This window comes from Myotis yumanensis, unplaced genomic scaffold, assembly GCF_028538775.1.
Source record: "Myotis yumanensis isolate MYYU_CA2020_CCGP unplaced genomic scaffold, mMyoYum1.0.hap1 SCAF_9, whole genome shotgun sequence".
NCBI classification, from domain to species: domain Eukaryota; kingdom Metazoa; phylum Chordata; class Mammalia; order Chiroptera; family Vespertilionidae; genus Myotis; species Myotis yumanensis.
The window spans coordinates 45,976,715-46,002,775 of record NW_027223760.1 but is presented as its reverse complement, the minus strand read 5'-3'; the positions used below and the strand labels follow the sequence as shown (position 1 = coordinate 46,002,775).

General features: G+C 41.9%; 1 protein-coding gene across 3 annotated transcripts in view; it reads right to left on the bottom strand.

The window, feature by feature from the left end:
* CDK14 (cyclin dependent kinase 14) overlaps nucleotides 1–26,061 on the bottom strand; it is a 522,981-nt gene that overhangs the window by 137,802 nt on the left and 359,118 nt on the right. The gene's annotated exons all lie outside the window — the stretch shown is intronic.

Genomic DNA, 26,061 nt, shown 5'->3' with positions numbered 1-26,061 from the left:
CTCATTTGTAAACTGGAGGTGGTAAGAGCACCTTCCTCGTCTGTGGTGAGAACAGAACCTGGCCTGCAGCAAGCACTGTGTCCCTATTAGACAGTATTCAGAGCACCCACAGGACATGGGGTCAGGTGAGGGAGGCGCTGGCCATGTGGGTGAACCTAGACCGCCTACTTTTTTACACAGGAATCTTTGCCACATGCTCTAACCCCAACTATCATGAACCAGCACAAAGAGTCAAAGAGGTTAAAAATGGCAAGAGATAAAGCCAGAAGCTGGCAAAACAAGAGGAATTTGAGATTCCAGGTCTCCAATTCGTCTCCTGCCTACAACTCCTGGGACAATGGGCACAGGAAATACAAACTTGGCAGCTAGTGGCCAAAGGAAACGAAGTATTAAACATCAATTTTGGGCCCTGCCAGTGTGGCTCAGTGGTTGAGTGTCAACCCATGAACCAGGAGGTCACCGACCAGTCAGAGCACATGCCCAGGTTGGTGGCTGGAACCTCAGTAGGGGGTGCAGGAGGCAGCCAATCAATGTTTATATTTCTCTATCCTTCCTCTCTAAAAAAAAATCAATTAAAAAAAGTCAATTTTGCTTCTTATAAAAGCCTTTTTGGGAGACAATTTGGCTGAAATATATGGTTAGAGATGATAGGGTACTTGTGCAGTAGGAAAAGTGGGTGTGTGTTGTCTCTGGTATCAGAATTTCATTTATATTAATCAATTAAGAAATTCTACCACCAAGATACTTTTAAGTTAGAAAGAAAAACTGGTATTCTCTAAAAGCCAAAAATAGTCTTTTACAAATAAAACAGTGCACATACAAACATTGTAGCCCGCGTGCCATCAACATTTAAAACATGGTTACCACATCTGTAAATAAGCATCTCCGGCCCATTTTAATCTTAAAACAACATGCTTTGATATGCTAAAAACTCTTGTACATATTCATTTAAGCAGCTTCACCCTAGCCCTGTGCTGTGGCTTGCACATCTCTCTGCTCCTTTACTAGTTCATCTCTTCACTGGACTAGTATTTACTGTTTGTCACAGAAGACAGCTGGATGAGACTGGGCTCTGCCTTGAGGTGCTCCTACTCTGGTGAGGCAGATGAACAAAGGCACCGATGACCTACCTTCAGCATAAGTGCTCTCTGAGAGGGAGAGGGAGGTGAGAGCCCAAAGAGGGGATTGCGTGGGCCTACCTGAGGGCGGGGAGAAAAGCTACATTGGAGAGGATCAGTTAGTGGGAGAAGGAACACTGACTGACAGTTGGCCAAGTAAAGAAAGGGAGGGAATGTAGGAAAGTATTCTGGTTAAAAAGAAAAGATTATGTCAAAATACTTTCTCTAAAATACCCATGTTGCTCAGGCCCTGGAACAACATGGGTATTTGGAGAAAGTACATTCTTCTGGAATGTCCTGCCCCTAATTGGTCAGGTTAACTCCTATCTCCAATTCTAGCTTCAGCTCATGCTTCATCTTTTCCTGAAAGACGTCTGGATTCTCTGGTCCAAGTTGCATGGGGTGATCTTTGTGATCTCCGAGGGCGTTTTGCAGACTTCTGTAAGACATACCTACTGCCTCATAATTGTTAGATTAACTATCTGTCTTCTCATTGGACCCTGGACTGCAGAGTGGAGACCACAGTGTTTGTCTTTGGATCCATAGTGCCTACCGTGTCCCATACACTCAGTAAATATCAACTGACAGACTGAATGAATGAATGATGTGTCTAATAACAGTGTGAAGGATGCCAGGGAGGCTAGGGCCAGAACCAAATTCAAGGAAACTAAATTTTATCTGTTTCAGGTTTTCCCACTACAGATGATTCATTGGTGGATTGCAAATTTTCATTTAAGAGTACTGACATCAGCATTTTTCAAAAGAGAAAATTACATAGAAAATATCAGAGGGCAACATACATGGTAAAAATACATAATGTTTTATGAAATCTCAGTTCAGGTTTTGTGTGTGTGTGTGTGTGTGTGTGTGCATTCATTTGTGAGTCATGATGTAAAATGCATTGCTTTCAGTTTAGGAGCCATTCTATGGGGAACAAGAAGTTATTAGCTGAAATAACAGGTGATAAAGCAAGTTTGGGGGCTGAGGGCAATGAGTTAAGTTCTGGGCCTGTTAAACGTTAGAAATGCCTACCCATCAAGATAGGGGATGTGTAGAGGGCAGTCAGAAACATCGACATGGATCATAGCAGAGGGAAAAGATCCAGAAAGACATTTGGAACTCTTCAGCCTACGTGGTAGGAGAAAGCAAATGCCAAACCACAGCCACAGAATGGTCTTCCCTATAGTCACAAGTATACAGTTCCCAGAAGACTGTGAATTCCGGGACTTTCAGTATCTGCTAGGAAAACAAGGGGTGCTCTCACCTTATCAGTAAAGGTTTACACTGCCTGACCCTGGTCAACCAGGATCGAATGCCCTGGAATTTACTCTTCCAGGCCTGTCTGTGTGCTGACAGGAACGGGTTTAAACCTCACCCGTCATGACAGCCTCTCTGAGGGGCAGAGGAAAACAAGAAAAAGGAAACGAGGCTTTCTGCTAAAGCGTTTACAAATTCTAAAGTTCTAGTGCTCAGAGTTCAAGAACTCTTGTTGGTCAGAAACATTGACTTCTCTTCTAAATTACCAATCGTTTCACTAATTCTCACATTTACTAGTCTTTGCCCTGAGGCTGCTAAAAGTGAGTCCCTGGGCTTTCCCCTACGAACACCCATGGTTTAAGCAGAACAAGGAATGCTTATGGTTCTTCCCGGATCAGGGTCAGGAAGTCTCTGACAGAGGGATTCTGACCCAGCAGACACAGATACAACTGGCTCACATGGGATGCCCTGATGAAGTGATGGGGAACATGCCCATGCCCTCTCTAGTTCTGTGTTTTATGAGAGGGGCACTCTATAGCAGTGCTGATGATTCCAAACCAACTTAGTTATGAATCTAAGGAAATGGAGAACATCCGAATAACTTCTATAACTTTTCAACAGAATCTCTGAGAGTCCACACATACATCTCTAAGATAATGATGGCTTCACAGAACCAGAATTTTTCTGGTTCCTCGGTGAGAAGTCCTTAATGAAATGTGAAGAGGCTCAGCAGAGCTGGATTGGCCATCACACACTCTGCTCTGGAATGGATAGTATAGAATTCAAAAGTGGCCAGAGAGAAAGCAGAACTTCCTAACTCTTACCCTGCTTGCGTGCTCTTGATCTAGAAAAAGAATTATCAAGTGGAGCTGGAATCCAAAACCAGGTTGGTTTAACTAGAAAGACTACGCCCTTCAGAGCTGTCCAGTGTGTTCCCAGACCAAATGGAGAAATGAGGCTCAGATGGTATTAAATGATTCACAGCCAACTGACCAATTCTAGAGGCAGGTTTTGGATATGAGAAACTAGGCTTTTTCATTCTCTCTCTTCCTCCAACCACACACACACACACACACACACACACACACACTATATATATATATATATATATATATATATATATATATATATATATCTTCAACGACTTAAAGGAAGATATAAGAAAATGTCTTGTATTCTCCAATGACACAAAATAGAAGAGATGTATAATATTCTGATGGCTGAGTTAGGATTAAAAAATATTTAATCAGGTTGGAACAATTTCCTGAACATAACACAGAAAAACTTAATGCCAATAAACAAAGTCCAGCACTTAGGTTCTATTAATTAATGATTCAAGATGGGAAGACTTTGCTGGCAACAATTTGTGTAAAAAAAGACTCATGGCTTTTAGCTGAGTACAGATTCTATGAGACCACCCAGTGGAAATCAAAGGAGGTTGAGGGGGACTGACTTTAAGCTGGCCCGCCTCCTCGTGTTCATACGCTTCCCCCTGAGTGTGGATGAGACTGGGGACTTGCTCCCAATCAACACAATATGGCAAAGTGACAAGCTGTCACTTGCATGATTATATTGTGTAAGACGCTCACTCCCATTTTGCTAGGAGACTCTCCCTTGCTGGCTTCGAGGAAGCGAGCTGTTATGTAGTTAGAACACAGATAAGGGAATGAAGGTGGTCTCAGCCAACAGCCAACAGAAAGTGAATGCTGCCACCACCCCCAGGAGCCTGGAAGTGATCCCTCCCCAGCTGACCCTCACATAGGACTGCAGGCCCAGTTGACACCTTGACTGCAGCCCTGCAGGACCCTAAAGCAGGACACCCAGCTCAGCAGGCCTGGGCTCCTAATCCCCAGGAATTGTGAGCTGATAAACATGTGTTGTCATTGAGTTTGTAGTAATATGGTTATGCAGCAATAAGCAACTAACACAGATTTACTCACTGAGTCATATCATATACCAGGTGCTGCCTGTAAAGGGGGACAAAAATAAACAGGCAGTCTTTCATGGGATGTACCCAGAAAGGTCATGGTGGACCCATGTCCCACGAGGTGGACTGAAAGTGTGGACTCTCAATGAGATTGGGACAACGCCTGGAATAAACCAACGACTGTAGTGTCCATGGGGGCCTGACTTAAGCTGTGCTGGGTCAGACAGGAAACAAGGGCAATGGGTGAGACATTAGTATGCAACAAAAAAGGATATCTTAATGACAAGAGCTGTATAAAATGGGACAGACAGCCTTTGAGGTTTAATTGGAACTAAGGGTTGAACGGCACCACCTTTTACATTCAAATACAATAAGAATCAAATCCTGCCTCCATAGACACAGGGTCATGTGCAGAAAAATTCTGATGAAATACTACAACAAACAGTTTGGGCGATAAGATAAGGTCATGCATTTACATCTGCCTTTGCTTTTATTCATCCTACTTAGGGTAGGTAGGGAGAAGTGAGTTGATGAGGAAAAGGGTGTGACTAAATGAGGGAGGGTAGAGAAGGTATGGAAGAAAGCTTTCCTTCCCCATTTTCTATCCAAAGTAAGTATCAATGCTCATTATTTTGCATAGAACCAGCAAAATCAACAGCAGATATCAAAATATTTTCTAGTAGCAAGATAAGCAAAATATATGCATGCAGGTAGTGTGTGTCTAAATCCTCTTTTCCATCATTCCCTAAGGCTTAAGCTAAAGGGCCACTAGATGAGGGACTAGACTGTTTGAACTGTTCATTTTTGGCAATGGCCCATGGCATACAGGCTGGATGCAGGATTAGGAAAGGCGCTTTAAAATGTTGATTTGGGGTTGTGTTTCCCACAGCAGCCAAACCTGTAGTGAGAGTCTGCAGAGCGGGGAGCTTTACCTAAGAAAGGCCAGCAGAGGGAGCTGCTGGACTGAGAAAATGAAAAGCTGCTGGGGCTTCAGAAAACTACTTGAATATTTAATCAGCTGGATTAAAGGAGATGGTGTTTCCAAAATATTGTGCAGAGTTTTCAACACGGCAAAGGTTTAGATGAGAGGTAACCTAAATAGTAAAGGACAGCTCTTAGAGTTTTATTTTAAGTGAGTTCAATCCACCTGCTACAAGGCAAAGGCCAGGCTCAGTGATACATGGCTGCACATGGGAATCACCTGAGAAGTATAAAAAAATTTATATATATATATATATATATATATATATATATATATATATATATAGCGAGAGAGAGAGGGAGAGAGAGAGACTGGGACACATCCCAAACATTCTGATTTAATTGGCCGAGCTGCAGCCTTGGTGTGTGGAATTTTCTAAACCTCCCCAGTGACTCTAAGTGTCTGATAAGGTTGGAACCACTGACTAGCCCAGTGTACCTGGGCAATCTCTCAGAGGCCCTCGGTTTAGTTAGGTGGTTTATACTTTTTTTTTTTTTCAAAAAGCCTTTGGCCTGGATGCAGAGGGCAACAAAAGACTTTCAGTAGATGAATGAACAAAACAAGCAGTTGACTATTAGAGAAATCAGAAAATGCTCTTAACTGGAAAATTCTATAGCTCATTTAAAATGTTTTCTTCCAACTAAATTTTCATTCCTGCCCCCCATCTCTCTTTTCACCTACTGTTTCTATTCCCTGCTTCCCTAAGCCCTGACTCCCTCACCGATTTCACTCCCATCGCAACAGCGACTCTTCTTCTCACTGAGTGACGTTATTGTGACAGGGCTTCAGACTGTCTGTCCCCAAGAGTGTGCCTTGGGAGCCGAGGCGATGGAAATACACACGCAACCAGCTCAGGAGCCCAGGGTGGAGGTTGCAGAGGCTGGATGGGGGCGATGTTGCCAACTGAATGCAGCAGAACTAGGCTGATTGCCTGAAGCAACTCCACAAAATGCAGAAAAACAAAGCCAGGGAGAGAGATGTGGAGGCAGGAGCAGGAGATGCCAGAGCCTTGCTGCTCAAAGTGTGGTCCCTGAACCCCCAGCGGCATCACCGGGAAAAGAGGCCCAGACCCCTCTCCCGACCCCGATGAATGAGAACCTGTAATTCTGCATGAACCCCGGGTGATGCCTGTGCACACTGAGGTTTGAGAAGCACTGCTTCAAAAAATTCATTCTAACTGGATTTTTTAACCCAAAAGGTACAAGCAGTAGCAAGGAAATTAGGGCCACCTTCGTCTTTTTTTTTTAAATAGCATTTGGAAAGGGGAAATTGTGGGCAATTTCAAGTTCAGTGATGTGGGTAGCTGGTGTCAGGAGCTACTATGGATGGTTGCATGGAGGACGGGCTCAGGGTCTGTGAGTCAGAGCTCACCTACCAGCACCTGCTTTCCTGTCCTTTAACAGCCTTATACCCCAAGAGTCTCCACGTCAAGGGGCTCCCAATCACTTTTGAAAACTGGCAGGATGCGAATAATGATAATTTTAAAAACACTGATGCTCTGTACTTCAGCTGCAAACTTGAGGCCAATTAAAAATCTACGACAACCATGGTATGTGTCATACATGACACATAACGCATACCCAAATTGATCACTATTTTCTTTTTCTTGAATGAAAGTAGTTTCCCTATTTACTGAGCAATGACTGTGTGCAAGCTCATTGATTATTGGGAGACATGAAAATGCAAAACTAGAACTTTTGCCCTAAAAGAATGTAGTATTGTAAATATTCATTTTTATGACATTAAAATTTAAAATGACAGCGCTATTGAACTGATTCTTCACACTATGAAACTTGGTGTTTTAGAAAATTTTATTACCTTCAAAAACATGTTAATGGGAATGTATTAGTTTCCTGTGGGTGCTGTAACAAATGACCACAAACGTGGCAGCTTAAAAAGACAGAAATTTAATTCTCTCCAAGAAGTTCTGGAGTCAGAGGCTGGAAATCCATTTCCTTGAGCTGAAATCAAGATGTCAGCAGGGTCACTCCCTCTGCCTGCTTCTTCCAGCTTCTGGCGCTGAGGGCGTTCCTTGGTTTGTGGCCGTATCACTCCAATTTCTGCCTCTCCCTTCACACTCCTTTTCCTCTTCGGTATCAAATCTCCTTCTACTCTCTCTTTTAAGGACAGTAATGACTGCATTTAGGGCCCACCTGGATAAGCTAGGACAGTGGTCGGCAAACTGCGGCTCACGAGCCACATGCGGCCCTTTGGCCCCTTGAGTGTGGCTCTTCCACAAAATACCGACTTCTGCGCATGGGCCATGAAGTTTCAATCGCACTGTAAGTGCACGCCCGCATGTGGTATTTTGTGGAAGAGCCACACTCAAGGGGCCAAAGAGCCGCATGTGGCTCGTGAGCTGCAGTTTGCTGACCACTGAGCTAGGATAATCTCCTCATTTAAATATCCTTAACTTAATTCCATCTGCAAAAAAATCATTTTCTGCCGAAACCGGTTTGGCTCAGTGGATAGAGCGTCGGCTTGCGGACTGAGAGGTCCCGGGTTCGGTTCCGGTCAAGGGCATGTACCTGGGTTTCGGTCACATCCCCAGTGGGAGATGTGCAGGAGGCAGCTGATCGATGTTTCTCTCTCATCGATGTTTCTAACTCTCTATCTCTCTCCCTTCCTCTCTGTAAAAAATCAATAAAATATATTTTTTAAAAAATCATTTTCCAAATAAGGTAAAATAAGGCCCAGGAATAAGGGTCTGCTATCTTTGAGTGTTCTTTACTCAGCCTACTACAGAGTAAAATTACCATTTATAAGAGATTATTTCTAAATGATACTCAAAATGGATTATTTATACATAGAAAACAGGAAGTAAATAGAAAAAGCTGTGGAAACATGTCTTGCAGCAATAATAACTTCACATAAGCTGTTTTACTGTTGGCAACTTTACATCTATTATTTCATGAGTTGTCATCAACCCAATTAGATAGGACAATATGGGCTACTCTGCAGATGAGAAAACTGTAATGCAAAGAGGGTACCTGCCTAGGTCTCCTAGAAGAGAACAGAACCAGAACAGAATCTGGATTTAAATGTTTTTGTTTGTTTTTCCGTTAGAGATGACAGTTAATATTACAATAGTCTGAGGTGTGAAGCATAGTAGTTAAACATCTATATAACTTATGAAGTGTTCTCAGTGATGTCTGGTAACCCCTACACCATATATAGTTACTACAATATTACTGACTATATCCCTATGCTGTACTTTATATCCCCTTGGCTATTTTAACTACCAATTTTTACTTCTTAATCCCTTCACGTTTTTCACTCAGCCCCCCAACCTCAATTCCACCTGTCAATCATCAGTCTGTTCTCTGTATCTATGAGTTTGTGGTTTTTTTAGATTCCACATATGAATGAAATAATATGGTATTTGTATTTCTCTGACTTGTTTCACTTAGCATAATACCCTCAAGGTTCATCCATGTTGTCACAAATGAAAGGATTTCTTTCTTTTTTATGGCCAAGTGATATTCTGTTGAATTTATGTTCCACCTCTTCTTTATCCTATTGCCTATTGAGGGACACTTTGGTTACTTCCTCTTGGCTAGTCTAAGTAATGCTGCAATGAACATAGGGATGCATATGTCTTTTCCAATGAGTGTTTTGGATTTCTTTGGGTAAATACCCAGAAATGGGATTGCTGGGTCATATAGTTCCATTTTTAGTTTTTTTGGGGGAATCTCCATACTATTTTCCATAGTGGCTGCACCAATTTGCAGTCCCACCAACAGTGCATGAAGGTTCCCTTTTCTCCACATCCTCATCAGCATGTTGTTTGTTGATTTTTTGATGATACCCATTCTGACAGATGTGAGGTGTTATCTCTTTGCGGTTTTAATTTGCATTTCTCTAATGACTGGTGATGTTGAACACCTTTTCACATATCTGGCCATCTGTATGTCTTCTTGGAGAAATGTCTATTCAGGTCCTCTTTCCATTTTTAATCAGGTTGTTTGTCTTTTGGTGTTAATTTGTATGAGTTCTTTATTCAATTTGGAAATTAATCCCTTATCAGATGTATCATTGGAGAATATCTTCTTCCATTCAGTAGGTTGTCTTTACATTTTGTTCATGGTTTCTTTCACTGTGCAAAAGCTTTTTAGTTTGAGGTAGTCCCATTTGTTTATTTTTTCTTTTGTTTCCCTTTTTTGCCCGAGGAGATGTACCAGAAAAGATATTTGCTAAGAGTGATCAGAGAGTTTATATTGTCTATGCTTTCTTCTAGGAGTTTTATGGTTTCAGGTCTTAAATTTAAGTCTTTAATCCATTTTGAGTTTATTCTTACATATAATGTAAAATAGTGGTCTAGTTTCATTGTATGCATGTATCTGTCCAGTTTTCCCAACACCATTTATTGAAGAGACTGTCTTTACCCCACTGTATATTTTTTCTCCTTTGTCATAAATTCACTGACCACATAGGCATGAGTTTATTTCTAGGCTCTCTATTCTGTTTCATTGATCTATAGAACAAAACCTGTCACTCAGGCGCTGCTGCAACATTATTAATAGGACTCTTAATTCATCTCAGTTGACTCCTAAAGCAACTTACGTATGCAAGACCAGCAGAGACTGACAGACTGAAGCTGAGTGGTCAGCCAGGCGACCTCACCAGCTAAGTGACGCCTTTCCTCCTGGCTGGTGCTGCCCTGCTTCTGCTGACCTACAGGACATTTTAGATTGGTTTCAAAGTCAAGGAGGGGCACACTCCTATATTGCTATTTACTAAGAAAGCCTATCTTGTCATTCACTCTTACTCGATCCTGACAGTCATAAAATGTGTATCCTTCAGACTAAAGGGGGAAAAATATTATTATTTTTCTACCTGTGGACCTAGTACACAGAATTTTGGTTTAAGTAACATAACAAGCACCCATGAGCTCACCACCTCAGACAAGAGCTGGGTCATTTAACTTTTAACCACCACCAGTGAGCTCCATCCTGCTCACTATATAATCATGCTCATTATTCTCTTTCCTTTTTATATAATTTCATTGTCCTTGTAAAGATTACAAAATGTGTTTTCTTTTCAATTTTATAGACAAAGTATAAAGCTGTAGCTAATCTTTGAGGATTTTTTAAAACATATATTGCTAAGATTCATCCAAACCCTTGTGTAACAATTATGTGAATGGAATAGTACTATTCATCAACTCCTCTTACTGATAGCCATTTGTGTTTTAATAAGTTTCTGCCCAGGATTCAAGAAGGAAAATTGCATTATATAAAAATGGCAAGTTGAAACTCATCAGACATCTTATTATCACTTTACGGCTATAAAATTCCATAATGAAAAAATAAGATTGGCTCCTAACATGGAGTTACGTTCCAACAGTTTGAGAGCTGTTTGGGACTCACAATACATTTTCCCAAAGCAACGATTTTCTACGTGATGGTTAGTCCCCAGGCTGATGCACAGAAGGCTGTTAAATCCACAACGAACCAGAAAGCCATACAGAGCCAAGCCAGCTCGTACAGCAGCATGTCCGATAAAAGTGCAGCCACCATGGAAATCCCAACACTCTCCCAGTGGAGGTGCCAGGGAGTGGACAGGGCTCCTGTCCCCAAGACGCAGGAAGCTCTAGCCTGGGGCAGCCACTCCAGCCCAGAAAGGGGGGCGGGGGCGGCAGGCTGGCCTGAGGCATCCTAGCCCAGGGGAGACAGGCATGGGCCTAAGGTCAGGAACGCAGAGGGAGCAGAGACTTGGAAGAAGTGACAAGAGCTGGCTAGAAGGGGGGTGAGGAATGGTCACAAAGTGAGTCATTTTCTCTGCATTCTTGGCACTGGTTACAGGGCAATGCTACAGCAAAGGGGGAGGGTCTGGAAGCTGCCTAGCAAGGTGTCAGGCTGCATTTTCTTTCTACTATTCACAGCCTTTTACCTCTTCTTTTAAGGAGGCACCTACTTGCACTTAGGATGGGGCACTGGGGGGCTAGAAAGGGGGCTCCTAGAAGAAGTGGAGAGTCCCCACCCCTGTGTTGTGTCTGCAGTGGTGGAGGAGGGAGAACAGGACAGAGTAAGGGCTGTGCCTATACTGGGAGTGGTATGTAGGTCAGGGCCTGCCTACGAAAGGAAATCCATACATTTACCTATTCTATAAAAGATGCTATTATTTTTAGAGCTTTGAATGGAGTATGCAGGAATGTGTGAATTACAACTAAATCTCTGGTAAGTTTACTAGCAGAAAGGCTGTTTAAAAATTTAGGTCAAGAGAGTTCTATAGCATGTGCTGCATTGGCAATATTTTATTATAGTTTTTGCAACCGTGTATATACTATTTGGATAGATACAATTACAGCTACAAGATATGTGTATATTATTGCCTATTTATTCATTTATGCATAAAAATTACTGCAAACCTCTTATTGATAAGGACTCTGCTCCAGATGCCAGGATGCCATCTCCCATTTACCACATCATATTTTGTTGTTGTTAATATATTTTTATTGATTTCAGAGAGGAAGGGAGAGTGAGAGAGGGATAGAAACATCAATGATGACAGAGAATCATTGATTGGCTGCCTCCTGCATGCCCCCTACTGGGGATCGAGCCTGCAACCTGGGCATGTGCCCTTGACCGGGATTGAACCCGGGATCCTATCCACTGAGCCAAACCAGCTAGAGCTACCACTACATTTTTATGACATTAAAATTTAAAATGACAGAGCTATTGAACTCATTCATCAAACTATGAAACTTTGTGTTTTAGAAAATGATATTACTTTTAAAAACATGTTAATGGGAATGTATTAGTTTCTTGTGGGTGCTGTAACAAATAACCACAAACTTGGTGGCTTCAAAGGACAGACATTTAATTGTCTCAAAGAAGAGTCAGAAGTTGGAAATCAGTTTTATTGGGCTGAAATCAAGATCTCAGCAGGGTCACCTGATAAAGGGTAACTTTTATGATAACCTTTCTGTCCAGTGGCCCCATTGGCCTTCTCCTGGCCCAGAGCAGCCCCTCACTCTCAATGCAGCACTCTCTTAGCAACTGACACCCAACACCACAGTCTCTCACCTACACACGGACTATTCATTTCTAACCAATTCAGTGGGTTCCGAACTGGTACTTAGAATACCACTGCCAATATTTGGTATTTACAATCCAAAATGAATAAATAAGTTAAAAATGATGTCTTCTCTCAGGAAGAATGGCTGCTATTCAGGTCCTCACAACGTTGGGTGCTCCTGTCAGCCACCAGCGCAATGAGCTGGAGTCGAGCAGTTCACTACGGGTTCATCATCAGGTCACAGTGAGTTCGGGATAACTTTCAATTGCTGTTATTCTTGATTTTAAATGCTAAACTGGGGCTCATTTAGCTTCATCAGCACCAGTTTAGATTATTCTGAGTAATCCGGTTAACTTCACGTTATATTTTAATGCATTTCTGAATCAATGGCATATTTGGCCAATTATTTTCCATAACTAGAAATTATTACAGTTCTGCACTGTGGGTTATATATGAGTCAGCTAAGAGACTAATGCAAAAGCAAATGTATTCAGAAATCTTCCTTACTCCTTAACCAATTTTTGTTTTGTTTTTTTCAAAACACTTCTATATATGGACTGAATGTTTGGGTCTCTCCCTCCCCAAAACTCATTATGTTAAGACCCTAAACCCCAATGTGATGGTATTTGGAGATGGGGTCTAAGGAAATAATTAGAATTAAATTAAGTCAGGAGTGTGGGTCCTTATGATGGGATTAACATCTTTATGTAAAAAGGAGACCTGGGATCTCTCTGAGCACATGCTCCAGGGAAAGTCATGTGAAGACACGGCCAGGAAAAGAGCCCTCACTAAAACATTGACCATGCGGACCCTGGATCTCCAGCCTCCAGAACTGTGGGAAATAAGTGTGTGTTATTAAAGCCCCTCAGTCTATGATATTCCATTATAGCAGCCGGTACCGATGGAGACACTGTGTGCTGTCATCTCCACTGCTAAATAGGGTTGGTAGGCGGAGAGATCTGGGGCCGGCAGGAGTGTCCAGAGGAAAAGAGAATGAGAGCCTGCCCTGGAGGAGCTCCAGACGGGAAACACACACACTCTAACTTATCCTGTGTCACGATAGTTTGGACAAGGAGTTCTAGAATGTTCAGAGGGGCTGGGACAAGGGGCTTCAGTATGTATGAATATGAACTGTGATATAATGAATTACAAGCCCTAAGTGGGGATCTCTGAGTTATATAGAGATATACAAATGATGTCTGAAACGGGCTGAGTGACTTGCAAGGTTCACACAGCTAATGGTGACTGGCAGGGGGTGGGGAGAAAGGATGCTCCCTGGACTCCAAAGAACTAATGGGTTCCCATTAGATTATACCGTAAACACCACTGAAACACACATGTTGACCTTTGGCCGTGAACTTTACCTCAGGTGAAGGACAAAATGAAGACAATCAGAGAAATTCGGGGTAGGGCCAACAATGGGTATCTCTTCCTAGTCTCCATCATACTTCTATAAGACCATCCTGTTTTGTTATTCCTTGAGAAGTAGCTTTCACTCTATACTATTAACATATCACAAAACATTGCCTGGATGGTTTATTATTTTCAGTAAAGGATAAAGTTTCCTAAAAGTTAGGAATCTAAACAGTGACACAGTGTGGCCTTCTTACACAGTTGAAGCTGTCGCAGCTGCTCTTTCTCTGATCTCTCAAGAAGGCAACATCTCGTCATCCCCTCTCCGCTGGCCCCATTCCTCCACGGACCAGTCAGTCACAGAGGGCAAGGACAGCCTTACAAGACTGCCTGGCAACAGACAGGAGCAAAGGGCCATTCCAACCAAGGTGCAAAGTCTTCTAATGATCACATTCACTAAAGAGGCAGGTAACTCAGTCCTTTCAAAGAGCTCACTGATTTTTTAAATATTAAGCCACTGCTGTCTTACGGTTTCTTATAATTAAAATAAGCTCCTACTACAACAAGTTGAGGAATGGAGATTAGGGCAGGTAGGCATTTTTGAAAAATACAAAATTAGGACTTTGGCCAATGGCATTGCTGCCTAAGAGCACTGGGAACTCGTATTCTTAGTAGATGTGAAATTAAATTCACAAAAGGAGGAAAATGCTCATCGCCACTCTTATTTTCCTTATGTTGCATTAGAGGCACTGCACAGGCAGTTGGCTCAGAGTCAATGTTCAAGATTGTCCTCCGTAGATGCATTTACAGACGACTCTGTCATTTACAAATAGAGCCACTTGTGTCTTTCTTTCTCCTACCAGCCTTGTCAGCAGCTTCCCTATGATCAAGTCATGCACAGTCCTTTCAAGTACCGGACTTGAGCCAACAACAATCACCATAATTTTCAGCACTTTCTCTGTCCATGTACTATGCTTGCATGCATGCAATTTATTCATACGTAAGTCATAAAATTACGGTCCTCTATTAAATTATTCATTGGGTAAGCCTTAAACCGCCGCCTACTGGAACTGATGACCTTGGTTCCCCCAAGATGCCTTTGAAAGTGTACTTTTCTATCTTTGGACAGTGCCCTGCTAGAAACCCATCTCTTCCTATTAGGCTCTTCTGTTATTAACTTCAGAACTGAGAGATCCGAACCAAGTGGCAGGTACAACTATGGTATAGAACAAAGCAACTGGGTTCCGTTATGATGCGTTCATAATATAAAGCAGAATTGGATTCTCTTAGTAGTATGTGCTATGAAAAGTTCTGTTACTAAATTAGAAACAAACATTGTGAAAATGCACAACCCTCCCACCCCGACCAAGAAAACCTCACTCATTTTAGATGACACCAGTGATGATGCAGGTGAGCAAAGAAAACACCTCAAGACATAACCTCAGTTCTTAAGTTCCTTTAAAATTATTCACCATCAGGTGCGTTTCAGGCCAGGCTGGACCGGAGTGAGGGGAGGGCAGAAAACTCTTGGTTGGTTGGATACAAGAAATGTTCAAGGTTGTAGACTTCCGAGGGGCATGTGTACAAGCTAAGGGCATTAAGTACTCAAGGGTTTCTACTAAACTAGGAAGAGGTGTGTGGAGAGTGAGGGCTGAGAGAAAGGAGGGTCTCGGCCACACTCTCAAGTGCTCCCTTGTGTAGGACATGTTGATACACCATCTCATTTAATCCTCACAACAATGCCTCTGGTGGGTCCTATCCCTCCATGGTACAGATGAGGAAACTGAGGCTTGGAGATGTAAGGGACTTGACTAAGGCCTCACCAAGCAGGAAGAAGCAGGATATCAAAAAAGTGACTGGCTCCAATGTCCACACTCCTTTTTAAACACTACACTGTTTCTAGGTTCTAGGCTCAGTTGGTATCCTTCCCTCTGGGATGAAACTGTCCACCCCACCCAGTCACTTTTCCAGCTGGGAAGCCACCCGTACTTCAGTTTACCCTTTGGCAAAATGGGAATAATAAAGAACAGTACCTACCACATTAGGCTCTTGATAAGATTAAATCAGGTGAGACATGTAAATACTTAGAAAACCATATGACACTCAGTAGCACTCAGCGGCCATCACTATCAACCTCACCATCATCATAATTCCCATTTTTTAAAAAAGTTTTTAATCCTCACCCGAGGATATGTTTTCTTTCTTTCTTTTTTTTTTTTTTTCCAAAATTGATTTTAGAGAGGGCGGAAGGGAGAGAGGAAGAGTGAGTGAGAGAAACATAGATCGGTTGCGGAGAGTAAGAGTTATCAGTTTGAAACATCTTCCCTGGATTATAAAATGCAGGTACACTTGAAGATAACATGTATATTTAGCTGGACTGTGGAAGTCAACTTTGTGGGCAGATCACCACCATCACTACTACGACCAACAAAAATCAAACTTAAATTTCATGTTACTAAAACACAGAAAACAGATCTACGAAGTAGCAGGTACAGTAATGCATTTATTATGAAAATGAGCCTTAATAAGAACATCATATTCCACTGTGTGAGAGGGTGGTGCTGTGAAGTAAAGAACACAACCTCCTGAGGTATGTGGTGTCCTCAATAGGACAAGGAAATCAATAAAAGCCACAGTTCACATACTCCCAACAAAAACTCAGCTGTTGGTACTTTTGAAGGACTCCGTTGTTTCATTAGGTAAAAAATGTCTCCGTTGAGGGCTTAAAAGATTGATGCCCCAAAGAGTTTTTCCTTACTGCCACATGGCATCAGTCTTAAGAGATCACGGTGCGAGGCTCAGAGGCCAAGGGGATAAGTTAAGAGAATGCAGCTCCTCACTGTGCAGGAAGTAATTCTTTTCTGAGAGACTATATATCAGTCCAGAAAGAACCGACAAACTTTTTCTAAAAATACAATGGAAAGAACCTAAAAGAGATTCATTCCAGTCATTTATTTTCATCTTGAACATAAATGGAAAAAAAAATTGCTAATAAAAACCTAATGCTGCCTGGCTGGAGTAGCTCAGTTGGTTGGGTACCATCTGTGTACTGAAAGGTTGCCGGTTCAATTCCAATTCTGGACATATACCTGGGTTGTGAGTTTGATCCCTGGTTGGGGTACACACGGGAAGCAACTGATTGATGTTTCTCTCTCACAATGATGTTTCTCTCTCTCTCTTTCTCTCTCCCCCTTTTTCTCTCTCCCTTTCTCTCTCTAAGCATGTCCTTGGGTAAGGATTAAAAAAAAGGAATTAAAAGCATATGTAGTACAACTGCCTATATGTCTTATAATAACTAGATACCCATATCTGCATTTATATAAATGTCAGAGCAGTGTCCAGAGATCTCTGGTGACTGAAATAATGGTAACATGTTTGCCTCTGGAGGGAGAAACATGGAGCTGGGGTATTGGGGTAAGATATATATTTTTACTCGTTACCATTTTGTACAACTTGAATTTTGTAAAATCATGCATGCTTTTAATTATTTCTTTAAAACTCATGGTAACTATGTCAATAAATATATAAAAGGTTTTGGGACATTTGGCAAGATCTATATACATTTTGTGGTTGTCATGACAGAGGAGGGAGGGATTGCCACTGGCATTTAGTGGGCAGAGATCACGTTTGCTGCTAAGCATCCTACAGGACGCCCCCCTAGAAATCCAGCTCAGAAGGTCAGTAGTGCGGCTACTCTGAATCATGGCCTTTCCACAGAGAACATAAACACACAGAGCATGAATTATACAAACAACCACTGAAGCTGCCTTTTGGCTCCTCTCTGCTCCAGACAGAGTATATCATCCAGAGACAGGGTGTGGAGAGGCTGCGCAACCCTCCCCTTCTCCCCTGAGCCGTTTCCTGTCTGGTTGGGGAGAAACAGTTTTCATCAGTGGCTCTTAGCATGGGAAGCAGTAATAGCAAGATCTGTTGCCTCAGACAGAGGTGACCATAGGCCCTCTCTTCATGGGCCTATGTGGGTAGGAGGGGACACTTAGGGGCTGTGCTGCTTCAGTTATTCATGTTTAAACAAGTTTGGTTAGAAGCCATTCATACTTTTACCTCTCAAGCATAGCCCTGCACCTATATGCAAACTGTTACATTATAGAATTCAGTGGCATCATCCAAGGATCTGTTTGAGATCCTTGGGGTTCAATTAATTTAGGGACAGTATGGTAAACAAGGGAAGAAACCTTATAAAGCACCGTTTGCTTAGAGAGCCTCTGGTCCCCCAAAAGATCCTTTGACATGACAGCCCACAAAACCTCACATCAGGAAGTACATACGGAGGTTCCACTGACAGCAACATGAAGGAGGAATGATCTTGCCTCCTTGAAATCTAGTCTATTCAGGTTAAACTTGTCCCTATAATGTGCTTTCTCTCGCTCTTTTTAAATCAGATTTCTTGTCCTTGTTCATTTTTGCATTACATTGTATTGTAACAAAACCATATAATGTTTAAGCTGAAAGGGACCTTTAAGATCATCTAACAAAATCCTCACATTTCACAGATAATAAAATATCTGACACATACAGGAATTTCTCTGTAGTCGGCACTGTTCTGAGTTACATCAATTAATTCCTTTAATCCACAAAACCACCTGATGAGGCAGATATAATTATCATCACCCCCATTTTACTGATGAGGAAAGTGAGACACAGAGAGGTGAAGTACCACGTTTGACAGACAGATTTCTAAGATGACCTTCAGTTAGTCATGCCCTTGAATAAACCCCTCCCACTGCATGCAGGCAGAAGCTGTGACTTGCTTCAAGTCAATAGCATATGGCCATAGAGATGGGAGAGTCACTCCCCTGATTGCATGATATTATTTAAGACTCTGTCTTGGTAGGCTTAGTAGCCTGGAGAAAGATTCTTCCACTGGCCTTGAAGAAGCAAGCTGCCATGTGGTGAGAGGTATTAAAGAAAGTCACATGACAAGGGACTACTGGGGTCTCTAGGAGCTGAGAGCTAACAGCCAGAAAATGGGGACCTCATTCCTACAGAATTCAATAAGGGACTGAATTCTGCCAACCACAATATAACATGGGAAGAAGATCCCAAGTTCCAGAAAGGAATGCAGTCTAGACAGCACTTAGACTGCAGCCTTGTGAGACCCTGATCAGAGGACCCAGCTATGCTGTTGCCTGGACTCCTGATCCACACAAACTATAAGGTCATAAATGTACGTTTCTCTAAGGCATTAAGTTTGTGGGAATTTGTTATGCAGCAATCCTATATAATAAAAGGCTAATATGCAAATTGTTCCCTTGCCCGGGAGTTCAACTGGGAGTTTGACCAGGGAGTGGGGCCAGCCAGCCAACCACCTAAGGCCCCTCCCCCTGTCTGGCCCCGCCCCTGATCACCCCCTCACCCGATCGAGGGCGGGGTCAACTCGCCAATCATCCATGGCTCCTTCCCCACCCGTGCATTAATTCGTGCACCAGGCCTCTAGAGGAAATATAATAGACAAGTCCAAGATCACAAAGCAAATAAAAGGAAGAGGAGGATTCAAACCCCCATGGTCAGACTCTACTATCCATCCCCTTAACCACAAACATCAAGCTGTTAATAATGGCAATCTATGGGGCATGGAGAGGTGGATTATTTTACTTAGCCTATTGAATTTTTCTTCATTGCACTTCTTTTTAAAAAAATAATTTTATTGATTTTAGAGAGGAAGGGAAAGGGAGACAGAAATAGAAACATCAATGATGAGACAGAATCATTGATAGGCTGCCTCCTTCATGCCACCCCACATTGGGGATTAAGCCCACAACCCGGGCATGTGCCCTGACAGGGAATGGAACTGTGACCTCCTGGTTCATAGGTCAATGCTCAACCACTGAGCAACACCCGCTGGGCCATTGCACTTCTTTACTCTTTGACACGTTATTCACTCATGAACGCATGTACACACATACATTTTTTTTTTTCCTGTATCACTGACTAGAATATGGAATCTATGTGGGCAAGGATTTCTCACTATTTTGTTCACTGTTGTATTCCCATCACCTAGAACCATGCCTGGCACCACATAGATGGTGAAATTATTCATTGAATGGCATGAATGAATGCAATCACTGAGAAGCTGAGGCTTGGAGACCTGCTCGAACTGAGTGGTTGGATGAGTAGTGGCAAAGGCAGATGGGGTTGGCTGTATTACTGATCTTGACTCTTCACCCCTTCCTGTAACAGCACCCTCTGCCATCTGGCTGTGCAGCTCCTCCATGGCAGTGTGACTAGCTTGGCCAATGGCATGGGGCTGGATGTGAAAGGGGCAGTTACAAACTTAGGATTTAGGAGGTAACAGCTGTTTCCATTCACCCGTCTTGCCCTTCTGCTATTGCCAGAGGAAAGCATGCCCCAATTAGCCCACTGGTCTGAGGAAGAAGAAAATGTGTGGAGCAAACCTGGACTTAACCTGTAGTTGATGAGCTGAGCTTGGATCAGCCAACCCCAACTAACCCACGAGCACCTGGACAAGAATGAGTCAGTTTTTAAGCCACTGAATTTTGAAGTGGTTTGTTATGCAGCATTATCAAGGATGAGAAAGAGCTCCTTGTACTTCTAGTCCACCTGCAGTCTTGTTAATCTGAAATTTCACACATTGGCATGATGGGGAAGAAAGCGCTAAGCACTAAAGGAAGATATAATTAATGCTTTAATAGTCCTTATGTTGGCTATAGGATGCTTTGTAACCATTACACTAGAAACAGCTTTTAGGATAGAATAAATCAAAGATCATAATTCTGTTAAAATAATAAAACAAATACATAAATGCCCTCCTGAAATTAAGGCACTACAAAAAAGTTATAAAGAGATTAAATTATTAAAGGATTAAAGAGAGAATGGAGGTGTGAATTGGAGCCAGGAGTTCAACAGCTAAGAAAGGCTGAGTCAATGGAGAGCTGACAATGGTTAATCACCCACTTTCAAGATCTGCAAAGATGAAAAGGGTGAAATTCTGTAGTCTGGAGTCTCTGGCTATACTTTAAAATACAGTGTTATTGTCCATAATTCTGTCAAAATTGAAAATAGATCAAAGCTAGGTCTATTTGGTGTAATTTTCCCCGAATAAGGTGTAGAAGGAGCATCAAAGCTTAATACCACAGACATGAAAGAGGAAATGCATGGAGCTGGTAGCTGGATGGAGCTGTCCATTCACAGAGTGGAGCCAACCTGCGGAGCCAGCCCAAGGCCGATGCAGACAGTACAAGTAGAGGCGAGCTTAGCACAGAAGCTGCCACATCACTGCCAATAAGAGCAGCAGTTATTCTCACTTACTGGGGATACTATATGCCAGGCTATCTCTGATATAATCTCAATCTCTCTCTCTCTCTCTCTCTCTCTCTCTCTCTCTCTCTCTCTCTCTGTCTCCCTCTCCCCCCGAACCCCTCTCTCTCAACTTTAATCATCACAATAATCTTACCAGGCAGGTACTCTTGTGCTCATGACACGGAGACCAGGCTGAGAAAGTGAAGTGTGTTGTATGAAGACAAAGAGCTAGTACGTGAAGAATGAGGGAAGAGACAAGAGAGCTCTGACCCCAAGCCCAGATTCTTCCTGCACCATCACAATACTCCTGAGGTTTCTGAGCAAGCATGGCTTCCTTTCCTTGCTTTTCCTTCTTGCTTTTCCCATACTGAGGATTTTGAGTTTACCCAGTGTGTACCTACTCATCATTGATGTCACAAATTGTATCACAAGTTCACTCAGAAATACCACTGTCCCTCTGTTTAGGAAATCATGCCACAATTATTTGTCTATTGTTTCCCAGTACAACCTCTGACTGCAGTCTACTGTGGTTTCAAGCCCTGAAATTGGATGAAACTGGTAAGCAGCACCCTTCTTTAGTTATGGAAATAATCTGGAAGGCTGTCTGGCTTTTGCACCCAGGTGGCCCTGTAATTCAGAATGCTCTGTTATCTCTGTGCACAGATTCACCTACTTACAGAACATGAGTAACAATAGAATACAGCAGTGTTGGCTCTTCCTAATGGAGCTCTTTGAATACACAGCCCTTCCAGAAGCTCTGACACTCATCCGTCACAAAGCCCGGCTCACTCGCCCTGCTCATGTCAAGCACAAACACCTATTCAGTCAGCTGAAGTAATCAATGAGTGCAACACTGAAACCAAAAGCACAGCATTCCAGGGAGCATCACCAAGCATCCAGCCTACTGCTGAGCTGAATTTATATGAAAGCTGACCAGATGTCTTGTTTTAAAAGGGCTCTCTGCCTGACCGGTGTGGCTCAATGGTTGACCACTGACCTATGAACCAAGAGGTCACGGTTTGATTCCCAGTCAGGGCACATGCCTTGGTTTCGGGCTTGATCCCCAGTAGGGGGCGTGCAGAAGGCAGCCTAGCAATGATTCTCTCTCCCTCTCCCTCTCTGAAATCAATAAAAATAAAAAAATTATAAATAAAAAAAAGAAAAAGAGCTCTCCTTTCTAAAGACTTTGTTTTAACATTCACCTTAAATTTTTTTTCATGAAAATACTATATGCAAACAGAATAAATAATAAGGGTAATAATTAACATTATATAAAAGTATTTGATAGAAAGTGAGTCTGTTAGCACAGGCCCAGTCTTGATCCCTGTAGGAACCCTGCCTGGAAATAACTGTGCACTCCCTGGACATCACATCATATCCATCTGCTCAGCAGAACATTCTGTCTTCCTCCCATTAACGGGCACTTAGACATTTTTTTATACCTTGCCTTTTTTCTTTTAAATATCTGGAAAATCTTTCCGTATTGGAGAAAACAGTGGGGAACAATCTCTTTTCAAAAGGTCAACCTCTTTTGAAAACTGGAATGTATGTCACTAAAAAATATTAACTTCAGAGAAAATAGACCTGAGTCCTTAAACCATTTTGCTCATTATGAATGGATTCCAGCAGATACAGTGAAGAAAGGGAACATCACTGGGGACCCAGGAACAGACAAGCAAGAGTCCACAGGGATTTGGCCGCCTTCTTCCTTGATATAAGGATTGTGTTTCTTATTTCCTTTTCCTGCTTTTCTTCACAGGAACAATAGGCATATTGACGCTTATGGAAGGCTTTAACAAAGGTCCCTTCTAAGTCACTTTCTGTGCCTCTCTAGATACTCAGTCTGTGCATCTAAAGTTACTATAGACAATGCTTTGTTGAGTTTTGTTCAATTGTTTAGCAGATGAATAAAATTCATTCACACATTCACATTCACACATTCACACACACACACCCTCCTACTGCTGCAGAAACTGGTTTCCAAAAACTTTAAACTTGCCATAAATGATGACTATAAAAGGTATGTAATACTTTTAACAATAAAGATAAAAATAATTTTAAAAATGTAAGAAAGGAATCAGCACATAGTAGCATTAGATTTATCACAGCAAGGCCTGAGATAACACTTAGGTACCCTGCAATTCTGCTTATGATCTGGATTGCAAATCTCTGAGGACGGACTGCACTACTGGCTAAACAGCTGATATGGCTGGAGATGGGTTGGGAGGGCTGCGGAGGGGCAGTAACAACACACAACTCACCTTTCAGCAGAGGCTGCCAGGCCAGGTAGAGCCATGTGGCACACATTACACAATTAGAGAGAGTATAATAATCTCTAAAGAATATAAATTACTAAACATAATCTCCAGTGGACTGCACCACCTCCGACAATGGCCTGATGGATTTTCATCAATCCTTGAGAGCCTGTTTGGAATAGGCTTCCTTAACATTGACGGATACATGAAATTCAGTCCCTGAGGCCTAAAGAGCTGCCTGAAATCATGGTCAAATGAGAGGCATGAGTAAAGGGTGACTGGGAGAAACATGTTCGAGTGTTATGGTTTTGTTAGCAGAGAAAACATGTCAGATTTCAAATATTCCCAAATCAAAATTTACAAGGACAGAAGCTCTAACCTGCAGGTATATAGTTCGCAGGTGGGACTGCCTGGAGGGCTGCTGGTCCCACAGGCAGCTCCCTGTCGCCCACAGCATCCTCCAGTGTGATATGTAGGGACCTATTTATGTAGTGATGGTTAGCATAGGCATTGTTCCCTGTAGGTCAGTAATCCATATCTGCAAAGCCAAAGTTCTGCATTAAATGCTAATTGGGAGCCTATTTCCACTACTTTAAGTGGCAGAAATTTTGACATGCTATGTGCCAACCCCTAACCCCATCCCCTCTGCCCCATGGTGAAGTCCTCAAAATGTAATTATAACATAGTAACGTATTAATATATGTCACCAACTATCATTTTTACAACAATTCCTGTAAAAGCAAACAAATGTTTTGTGGGATGTTCATGTAAATATTTTTGCATATAAACATAGAACTGAGTCTTACCTATATTCTATGATGCAGGGTATGAAAAATAAAGACATGTTTGGCTAGAAAAAAACCACTGTCTATTGGGAAGAGAAATGCTGCTGGATATTATTGAGAGTGATGCTGGGTGCAGATGGCACATAGGAAGAGTACAACCTGTGTGATTGGAATGGTGATTAAAGAGTAATTAGCAAAGGAAGAGCTTCCTGAGGCTGCAGGCAGCATAGCAGCAGAAACGGATGGAATGTGGGTAAGGGAGTGAGATCAGGGAGTGCTTTGCAGGAGGACCAATAGCCTGAGAAAAGAAAGAGGAAAAGGAATGAACTTGGTAAATAAGAGGGTTCAGTAAGTAGACTGACCAGATTTGATTAGAAGGAGCAATAGGCATGTGAATTTGAGTCGGATAAGAAGAGATTAAGGTTCTGGACCTTACCTAATGCAGAAAGACAGCAAGCAACCACACAGGAGACTAAGGCAAAGTCAAATGACACAGTACACAGAACGTTCTCTGTTACAGGAAGACAGCATGCTAGAAGGAAAATATACTAAGTATATTAATAAATATTAGTGACAGTGGACAGAACTTTCAAAACCTAGTTTCAAGGGTTATGTTTTTTAATACGAATAAAAATAAATCAAAGCCCTGACTGGGTAGCTAAGTTGGTTAGAGCACTGTCCTAATACACCAAGGTTGCAGGTTTGATCTCGTCAGGGTACATATAAGAAGCAACCAATGAATGCATAAGTAAGTGGAACAATAAATTGATCTCTCTCTCTCTTTCTCTCTCTCTCTCTCTCTCAAAATCAATCAATAAAAAAATCAAAGATTTTGAGAGCTGAAGGGGGCTTTCACAGTTGTCCCATTCAATAGTGAAACTTGATAAATGGTTGGTCCATACAGCTGGGCAAGTGGGCACTAAGGCACTTCAACCCTAGACAGGCTATCCCCTCACACATTCTGGGCACACGCCATAGTGAAGTTTCATACTTATATTTCAATTAAGCAAGACTCTATTAATAACAACAATGACAACTAAGCTTTACTGGCAGCTAACTTGGTTTAAGGACAATAACCTACGGCAAGTTGGTTTAAAATAGTAGTTTGTTTAATGCACACAAATTCCCTATGCTTGCTTAGTACTATTGCCACCTCTACATCACATTAGGCCTGGTGACAATATATGGTCTTCTAATAAATATCTGGGAAACAATAATCATTGTATGTAATGCCATATTTAATGCTGTAGAGTTGGTGGTAACATTTATAACAAATCTTGGCAAAAAGAACATGGGCTAGATCATCATTCTAAACGTGATCTCATGTTTCAACTCCAAGAAAAGAATGAGAAGTTCACAAAGTAATCTCTATTTCTGTTCTGGATTGCCTTTGTGTTTTAGTTTTCCCATGTCTGTAATAAAGTATTGAGCCACAAAATAAAATAATCCTTGAAATAGAAACTAATTTGAGGAAGCAAGAGGAGACAAATAGTAGACAGTTGAATGTAAGCAAAAGGAAGTTTTGCAATTAAATTATATTCCCTTCTTCCCCGACCCCTAACTTCTCTCATATGAGGATTAGAAGTATTAAAACTTGGTTTACCTAATGTGACTCCCAATATAAGCACTGGATTATAATAAACTGAAGGCAAAGTTTGGTGATGGAACCAGCAGAAAGACATGTCTATTTGTGTGATGTCTTAAGGTTTTACTATCATGACAACTAACAAAGATGTCATCGGCTTAAACACTAGAAGAGTTTATGTGAGACTGTCTCAGCACATCTGTAACTATACAAGAAAAGAAAATTAGGTCACCTACTTTCCAGTCCAATTTTCCAAATGTGAGTAGCTATTTCACCAGGCACATAGACTGATGCGGGGCTGGGAACACTCTCGAGCATTCTCTCCTGTGCAGAGCTGACCCTCTTTAGATTGAGTCTTAATTACATGTAACCACAAATGAATCCTGTTACATAACCTGTGTGATTCTGACAGTCAGACACGAAGATTCTCCTAACACAGAACTGCCTTTCCTTACCTCAAGGTACATCAAGGAGAAGCAGCAGGAATAAAAAAAACCACAA